Source organism: Cupressus sempervirens, chromosome 3 (assembly GCF_028749045.1).
Source record: "Cupressus sempervirens isolate cs-2001-9-10 chromosome 3, ASM2874904v1, whole genome shotgun sequence".
Classification (NCBI taxonomy): Eukaryota; Viridiplantae; Streptophyta; class Pinopsida; order Cupressales; family Cupressaceae; genus Cupressus; species Cupressus sempervirens.
The window spans coordinates 315,195,841-315,204,805 of record NC_143120.1 but is presented as its reverse complement, the minus strand read 5'-3'; positions in this window follow the sequence as shown (position 1 = coordinate 315,204,805).

Genomic DNA, 8,965 nt, shown 5'->3' with positions numbered 1-8,965 from the left:
TCATCCTCCAAAATTAGATAGAGGATGTTGTAAATAAATCCACAAAATTGTGGAAGTCAATATACAAGTCAATTGATGATGTATTTGATGAGGAATATAAGGCAGAGGCCAATGCCAAGAGAAAGAAGTAAAAGAAATAGGGAAGAGAAGTGAGGAGGAGAAAAAAAGTGAAGAGGAAAAGAAAGGTGAGGAAGGAAGAGTAGAAGAGGAAGTAAATAAGCAGGAAGAAGAAGAAAATATAGCTAAAGGAGAGGAAAAGGCATTAGATGAAAAAGAAGAAAAAAATGTGCAAGACACACAAATGTCACCTCCTAGCCCTCCTCATGCCACTATCATACCTACAGAGATCATAAAAATAAAGGATGTTATTGACATTTCATGTCAAAACATCAATCCTTTAACTGCAAAGGATCTCTCAAAGATCCTTCACCAATCTACTCTATAGGAATAGTGTGTATAAGACCTATATTGGTGAGTGTAGATGAACTACAAAGAGCAGTAGTAGTACCTCAAAGAGAAAATATGAAGCCAAAGGAACAACCTTTTACATACATTGCTACTAAACTCCTACTACTTCCATCACCATCTCCACCAAAAGTAGTGAGTGATGCACTTTAGATGCCCAGTGCAACAACAAGGGAAGATACATGAAAACAAGAATAGTCAACAAGTTTTTACCCCATCAATTATTAGTGATAAAGGGAAATCAGAAGAAAAGAAGGAAGAAACAAGAGATGAGGAGCAAGCTGCAATATAGACATTGGTTGAATTACCAAAAACTGGTACTCCCACTTAGACTCTTTAGAAGCTGAGCACTGATATGATATCAATACAAGTTCAAACACCAGGCTTGAGCTCTAGAAAGGTAGGTAGGATACTTCACTATGGAGATCCTAATATTGAGGAAGAAATCATCATTCCCTCCTATGAATCCTACACCCTCACCATAGAAAAGATAAATGAAATACAATGTGCATTGGATAAGAGAAAGAGACACGAAGTATTGAGAAGAGAATACAAGTATATGCAAGCATTGAATGAGATAAAGGACATCTTCATGGATGCCTTCAGCTTGTAGTCACTAGATGAAACAAGGCCTATAATAGAAAAACTATCAGATATAGTTGACCAGGTGACTAATGCAGACCATAATACGAATGAAAAATTAATGGAATGGTTAGAAAGAAAATTCAAGGGCAAATTAAATGAGAAAATGTCAAATGATATAGCATTGGAAAAAGTTGAATTGGCTAAGAAACTAGAAAGAGTGAAAATTGTACTTGGGAACACTTTCTCATTGTACAACAAACTATGATTTTTTGAACTTCACACAAGAGACTAGCCAAAGAATAATGAGCTTGGAAAGAAATCTCAAGATTTCTAGCATGCAACGTCCAACAAATCTAGCTTAGAGTGAGAAGCATTTTTCACAGACACTTCACACACAAAGGGAATTAGCTGTATTAACAGTAGAGGAGGCAAACATAAAGGCAAAATTGATGCAAATATAGTCCTCCATAACCCTACACTTAGAGGTCCTCCACAAGGAGCAAGAATACACAGAAAAAGTCCTAAAGAAAGATCCAAATCTTACTACTCTAGATGGACTTGTACACCTTGCTATAGAGATTTCTATCTAGCACAAGTCACTAGACATTGCATTGGAGAATTGGGGTGTAGCTCTAAAGATACTCCTGGAGCTAAATAGTACATTTTTGGCTAAGTATGGTATTACTCCTTAGAACCCTTTGACATCAATGTCAAAAAGGGGGAGATATATACAGTAGGGGGAGATATGTATATATGAAGAGATATGGAAAATACCAAATTTTGATAATTTTGATTACATTCTTTCATTCATTTTGAGAATAAAGTGAAAATTCTATCAATAGCAAAAAAGGGGGGAGACAAGAAATAAGACAAAGTGAGGGGCAGATGCAAAATTTTGACAAGCATGTGGAAAAAAAATTAGATACAATATACAAGCACAAGGAATAGGAACAAGACAAAGGACAGAGAGAATCAGGCACATTAGCACATAATTTCAAGTTTCAAGAATGGACTAGGCATAATCAACTTAGGGGGAGTCATAAGGTATATTGTTGCTCACACAATTTTGAACAATTTTTGAAATTTTGCATGTATGCTGAGCAAGAATAAAGATTGTACTCAATTAGATCAGTTCATTAATGCATACTTAAGTGTTTTTGACACTCATGTCAAAGGGGGAGATTGTTGGTCTTAGATTGGTCTTGACATTCGAGTGTTAACACACTTAACCAATTCCACCATATATGCCAAGTAAACTATCTATGCTAAGTGAATTATAGTAGTTGCCAAGTCAGAATCTTAATAGGTGTTGAGTGACTTCAAGTGCCCAACAAGTAATAGATGTTGAGTAGTATACAAGTTTTGAGTCATAGTTCATGCTGAGCAAGAGAGTATAGTATGTGCCAAGTGATTTAGGAATATTCATGTGCTGAGAAAAATAGAGTGTAATAAGTTCTAAGTGATTTAGAACAGTATGTGTCAAGCACTTGTAGTCTAGTATGTGCTGAGTAACACAAAATCAACATATGAGTTTGTGGCCTCACAAACTCAGATGTAAACCATTTTTTGAGCCAACATAGAGAGATTTTGAAAAGGAAAAAGGATAAGGATGAATCATTTACATTCCCTATGTGATCTGCATATAGCCAATTAGAAAAATGGAAAAGGCATCCAACCAATGAGAAAAATGCAAGGAATGAGCATGAATTTGAAAATTCAATGTGGATCGTAGATCTATACCTAACCCTAAGTCTTCAGAATCTTTAAAAGGATGTCAAAAACTTCATTAGGTATGTGGATGAGAATAGTGTATGGGGATATTATAGTGAAATTTTAGTGTGAAGAAGGAAAGACTTAGTGGAAGGAGCAACAATTATATATCTAGTTAATCATAATAGAATAGGGGACACATATAGAGATCAGATCAAGCAAGGATCAAAATAGGAAGAGCAGATCTAGTACCTAAATCCAACAATTGAAGATTGCACTCTATCAGGTCAAATGTTCTAATACTCTCTTACCATTGTATTAGATGATGAAAATCCTATGTTGATAGGTTAGCTTAATAGCTAGGTGGGAAAACCTTTGGAGAAGGTGTTGAAAATCCTATGTATTAGGTGGCTTTAACAACCTATTGTAAATCCTTTAATAGGGTGACACTTCATGTAAGTGTTTGTAAATCCTCTAACTAGATCACTATTGATACAATGTAAAACCTTTAATAGGGCAGACCATCAAAAGTGGTTGAACATATTGCTGCAATAATTTTTGTGGGTGTCATCCCCACCCCAATTTTACCTTCTTATTCTTGGAGGGTTTCTAGGTTACCAAATCTCTTGTGTCATGTGCTGATGCATGCTTTCATTTCATGTTTGCTTATATGTTTACATGCATGTTCTTTACTTTTAGTTATGTGTTAATGAGGGTTTAAAAGGATAACAACTAGTTATGTTCTTTACTTATATCACAATTCAAACAATTTTATATTCTACTAAAAATTCATATAAAAATAGAAGGGATATTAATTTGAATATATTACTATTAATTTTTCTCTATTTCTAATATTATATTATTATATTCATATTAACTTATATCATATTTTTCATTAATTATTAGTTATTTAATTATTTTAATTTTGTGTTTATAATTCTACTATTATTATAAATTTAGTTATTGGAATTTTGAACATAGACCTATATGATATAATTATCTGAATATTTGTGAACTATCAATTTAACATTTAATATTTATCTTAATCACTAATGATCAATGATCATACTATGATATTTCTATCATGATTTAACTATGTAGCTTTTGAGTGAAACTAATTTGACCTATAATTCATGAGTATTAATTCAACATGAATCCATATCTCATAAGAATAAATGGAATACTTAGTGTTCATTGGATCTAGGTGATGCTCATAGAGGTGAAGCACTAGGACTTCCTGGAAGGCCACTAATATTTTAGTCACATGAGTAACATTGATCACATTCCATTATTCCTTTGCAATTTACATGCTAATTTTAATTATAAGATATAGAGGTGAGTACTAAACTCTTCAGCATCAAATTTTCATGACAATGTCATCACCAATTGTTACCTATTAAGGTGAAACATAAATAAATTTCAAGATTTAAAAACTAATTTGAAATTGTTCTTCAAAACCCATGACAAAGGTAACATTATTACTAAGAGTTATTGATCAATTAACACTAACGTTATCAAGGGATCCACACACACACACACACACACACACACACACAGAGGCTTGTCAAACTAGAACATACTAGAGTCAACCATAATGTTATATATTATGTAAAAATACAAAAATACATGTATAACTATTATATATATATATATATATATATATATATATATATATATATATATATATATATATATATATATATATATATATATATATATATATATATATATATATATATATATAAAGTAAATCAATATATTATTTAATAAATATTAATGTACAATATTAAACGTTGAAACTCAAGCATAACATAAAGACATTTTGACTTTCTATTTTTTCTTTTGGTCTGAATAGATCTCTCTTGCCATACAAAACCTAGGTCTCTCTCACCATGCAAAATTTGGCCTTTCTCCATCATAAATCTTGCATTTTAGATTTGACCAATTTTTTGCACTTTATAAAGATCTTTTGGATGCGTGGGAAAAAAATTGTGTTTAAGGTAAGGATTGTTTTGATTCTAGCCATACTATAGATCAACTAGCTCCATTTTTATTTTCTTAAAATTACAAAAGAAATGTTCTCTTGTTGTACATATGCCACTTTGCATGTTATTCTTTTCATGAATGTAGCTTTCATATACTGGGTACGAGGTTTTGTTAAATTTATCAATTTTTCCTAAATGATTGAGGTTTTAATAAAATGCCAATTCAGGCTATGAGGATTTGTTAAACTTGTAGGTTTTATCTAAATGAAAATGAGTTTAAATATTTACCCTCATTTATGATGTAGTGGCTTCTAGATAAAGATTATATCATTTAGAAAATGATACTAGGGACTCACACTTCCCACAATGGGACCAATTATTTAATGTTGGTATAGGTAACTTCTACTTGAGGATGTTAAAAATTATGTTAGGCAATATGACAAGGAATGTAATGAGTTTGGAGGATTTGGAAATGCTAATGACAAGGTAGGGTTTCCATTTCCTTCTCTTTTTTTGTACTGAATTGGGAACAAAATTTTCCATCCTTAGGTTGCAAGCCCTTGTCATAAACCGTTAGCTCCTCTGGTTTTATATGTTTAGAGAATCTCATTTGTATGATTGAACCTTGAATTTCTCCTTCTAAAGGAGAATGATGGTTAATTTATTACTGTTGTTGGTTAGTCCTACGCTATTCATTGACATATTGTTGCAAATTTAAAATATTTTTTGTTGAGATTGCACATCACAACCATTATTAGATGCATTTGTAGTTAAAAAAGAGTGAATTAAAGATATATGTGTAAAACATCAATGGATATTTCACATTCATCATTGTTATTTGCAACCCTAATATTTTCACATGGTGTTCTGCTCTTTTTTGCTTTAGTAGCGATTTTTTTCAACTATCATTCTAATTTGGCAATCTTCCACATCTTATCAAAGGAATATCTCCTAGATATAAAATTTGGAAAATTTTCCTACTCTAGCATTCCTATTGGTCATTAGAAAATAGTAGGGTCTACTGTTAGCTTGATGTAGAATTGATAGGGGGCCTTACAATGTTTTGAGTCAATTATTCAACTTCATTTAAATAAGTGAACTATTCTTCAAAATTTTGCTAATGAGGATGTCATCCTAAATTTTGTCATGGTATCTTGACTATTGTATAAGTAGTCTATTATTCTTGTTCCTTTTATTACAATTTTCTTGATCTGATCCATGCTACAAATTGATAAGCTTGAGCTTTCATATTGTTATTGGAACTCTGAGAGACTTGCATATATGTTTCCTATGTTTCTTTTCTTTTTCAAAGTTTTCTTAATATATTTTCTTTTTGGTAGAGGGAAGGCTTAGACCTTCAAACACTTATCAATAGATTTTGGAAATTTGTTGCATCGTATTGGACATGCGATGATAATGTTCAAGCTAGAATAAGACTTGGTAGTGTATTTTCTCTCGCCTTGACCACCATGGGAATTAGTGTTGGGTTCAATTTCCTTGGATGAAATTTTGATTGGATAATTAGTCACTAATAATAAGTCCTTTTACTTATATCACAATTCAAATGATTTTATATTCTAGTGGAAATTCATATAAAAATAGAAGGGCTATTAACCTGAATATATTATTATTAATTATTCACTATTTCTATTATTATATTCATATTAACTTATATCATATTGTTCATTAATTATTAGTTATTTAATTATTTTAATTTTGTGTTTATAATTCTATTATTATTATAATTATAATTCTATTATTATTGTAAATTTAATTAGTGGAATTTTGAACATAGACCTATATGATATAGTCATTTGAATATTTGTGAACTATCAATTTAACATTTAATATTTATCTTAATCATTGATGATCAACAATCATACTATGATATTGCTATCATGATTTAACTATGTAGTTTTTAAGTCAAACTAATTTGACCCATAATTCATGAGTAGTAATTCAACATGAATCCATATCTCATGAGAAAAAATAGAATACTTAGTGCTCATTGGATCTAGGTGATGCTCAAAAAGGTGAAGCACTAGGACTTCCTACAAGGCCACTAATATTTTTAGTCACATGACTAAAATTGATCACATTCCACTATTCCTTTACAATTTACATCCTATTTTTAATTATAAAATAAAGAGGTGAGTACTAAACTCTTCAATAGTAAATTTTTGAGACAATTTCATCATTAACTATTACCTACTTGGGTGAAACATGGACAAATTTCAAGATTTTAAAACTAATTTTAAATTGTTCTTCAAAACCTATGACAAAGGTCTAGCTCCTGCTATGAGAGGATTATTACCTCCATAAATAAGAGTTATTACTAATTATACATATATGATAAAAAAAATAATAATGTTATCAAGGGATCCACATTAATACACGCACACGCGCACACACACACACACACACATTGGGTTGTCAAAGTAGAACATACTAGAGTCAACCATAATGCTATATATTATGTAAAAATACAAAAACACATGTATAACTATTTTATATTTATATTTATTAAGTAAATACATATATTATTTAATAAATATTAATGTACAATATTAAAAGTTGAAACTCGAGCATATCATAAAGACACTTTGACTTTCTATTTTGTCTTTTTGTCTAAATAGGTCTCTCCCACCATACAAAATCTAGCCTTTCTTTGTCAAAAATCTTACATTTCATATTTGAGTTATTTTTGACACTTTATGAAGATCTTCGAGATGCATGGGAAAAAATAGTGTTCAAGGTAAGGATTGTTTTGATTCTAGCCATACTATAGATCATCTAGCTCCATTTTTATTTTTTTTTAAATTACAAAGCAATGTTCTCATGTTGTATGTATGCCACTTTGCATGTTATTCTTTTCATGAATGCAACTTTCATATACTAGGTACGAGGGTTTGTTAAAATTATCAATTTTGTCTAAATGATTGAGGTTTTAATAAAATGCCAATTCTAGCTATGAGGGTTTGTTAAACTTCTAGGCTTTACCTAGATGAAAATGAGTTTAAATCTTTACCCTCATTTATGGTGTAGTGGCTTCTAGACAAAGATGATTGCATTCAGAAAATGATTTTGGGGACTCACACTTACCACAATGGGACCAATTATTTGATGTTTTTATAGGTGAAACTTCTACTTGAGGATGTCAAAAATGATATTAGGAAATATGATGAGGAATGCAATGAGTTTGGAGGATGCGGGTTCAAAATTCATCCAATTTTTTTGGGTTGTATTTAGATTCATCTTGGGTTCATCCATACAAAAACATATGTTTTTTAAAAAATGTTTATGTATTTATGCAAAAAAAAGTAAGTCCATACACCACTTTGCTAATAGTAAACCAACATAGCAAATTACACTACCATATCTATGTTTTAGTTCAATAGGATATTAATTACATCATTCAACCATACATACAACATGATATAATCATTTAGTCACATGGATGGAACATATTTCCATATCAAGGAGAAAATATGAAAATGAAGGAGTCATAAGAAAATCAAGTGCAGTTATCTATATTTTTATTTTTATTGGTTAGAAGATTTCTAATTAGGCTAGATGAAATGTTGAGATTCAAATTTTAAGCTTCGGATTCAAATATATCATTGCTTTTTAAAATAAATTCCTTTATAATCATCAATTTAGATTTCACATATTATCATTTCGGATTTCCTCTATAAGTGAGTTTTCATTTTCATTCACAAATGCATAAATGACATATAAACCATCTTTTTTGGCCTTTTTAGTGGTCACTTTTGACATTAGGAGGATCAAATAGATCAAATAAGGAAAAAAAACACATTAGAAAAGTTAAAAAAATTGTTTTGAGACCAAATTCAGCTTGAGTTTGACCATTGGGTAAGAAATTATGCCTAGGTTGCTCTGAAAAAATTTGTAGCAAGTTTGTAGCTTTCTTGGTGAATTTGGGGAGAATTGGACAAGGATAAGACCTTGTACAAAATTGATCTAGACTTCGAGGGTTCTTGGAGAGATTATGTATGTTAGATTTTTAGTCAATGTTTAAAAGAGATTCCACCTTTTATCATATCTCAATCAACCAAGGGTCTATATATGTGGTAATAGTTATTCAACATTAAATAGGAGAAAGTATCACATGAGTTCATGCAAATAACACAATTGAGGATGATTGAAGGATAGTGGTTGCAGGAAACTCATGGATGGCTAAAATATGTTGTTCATTACTA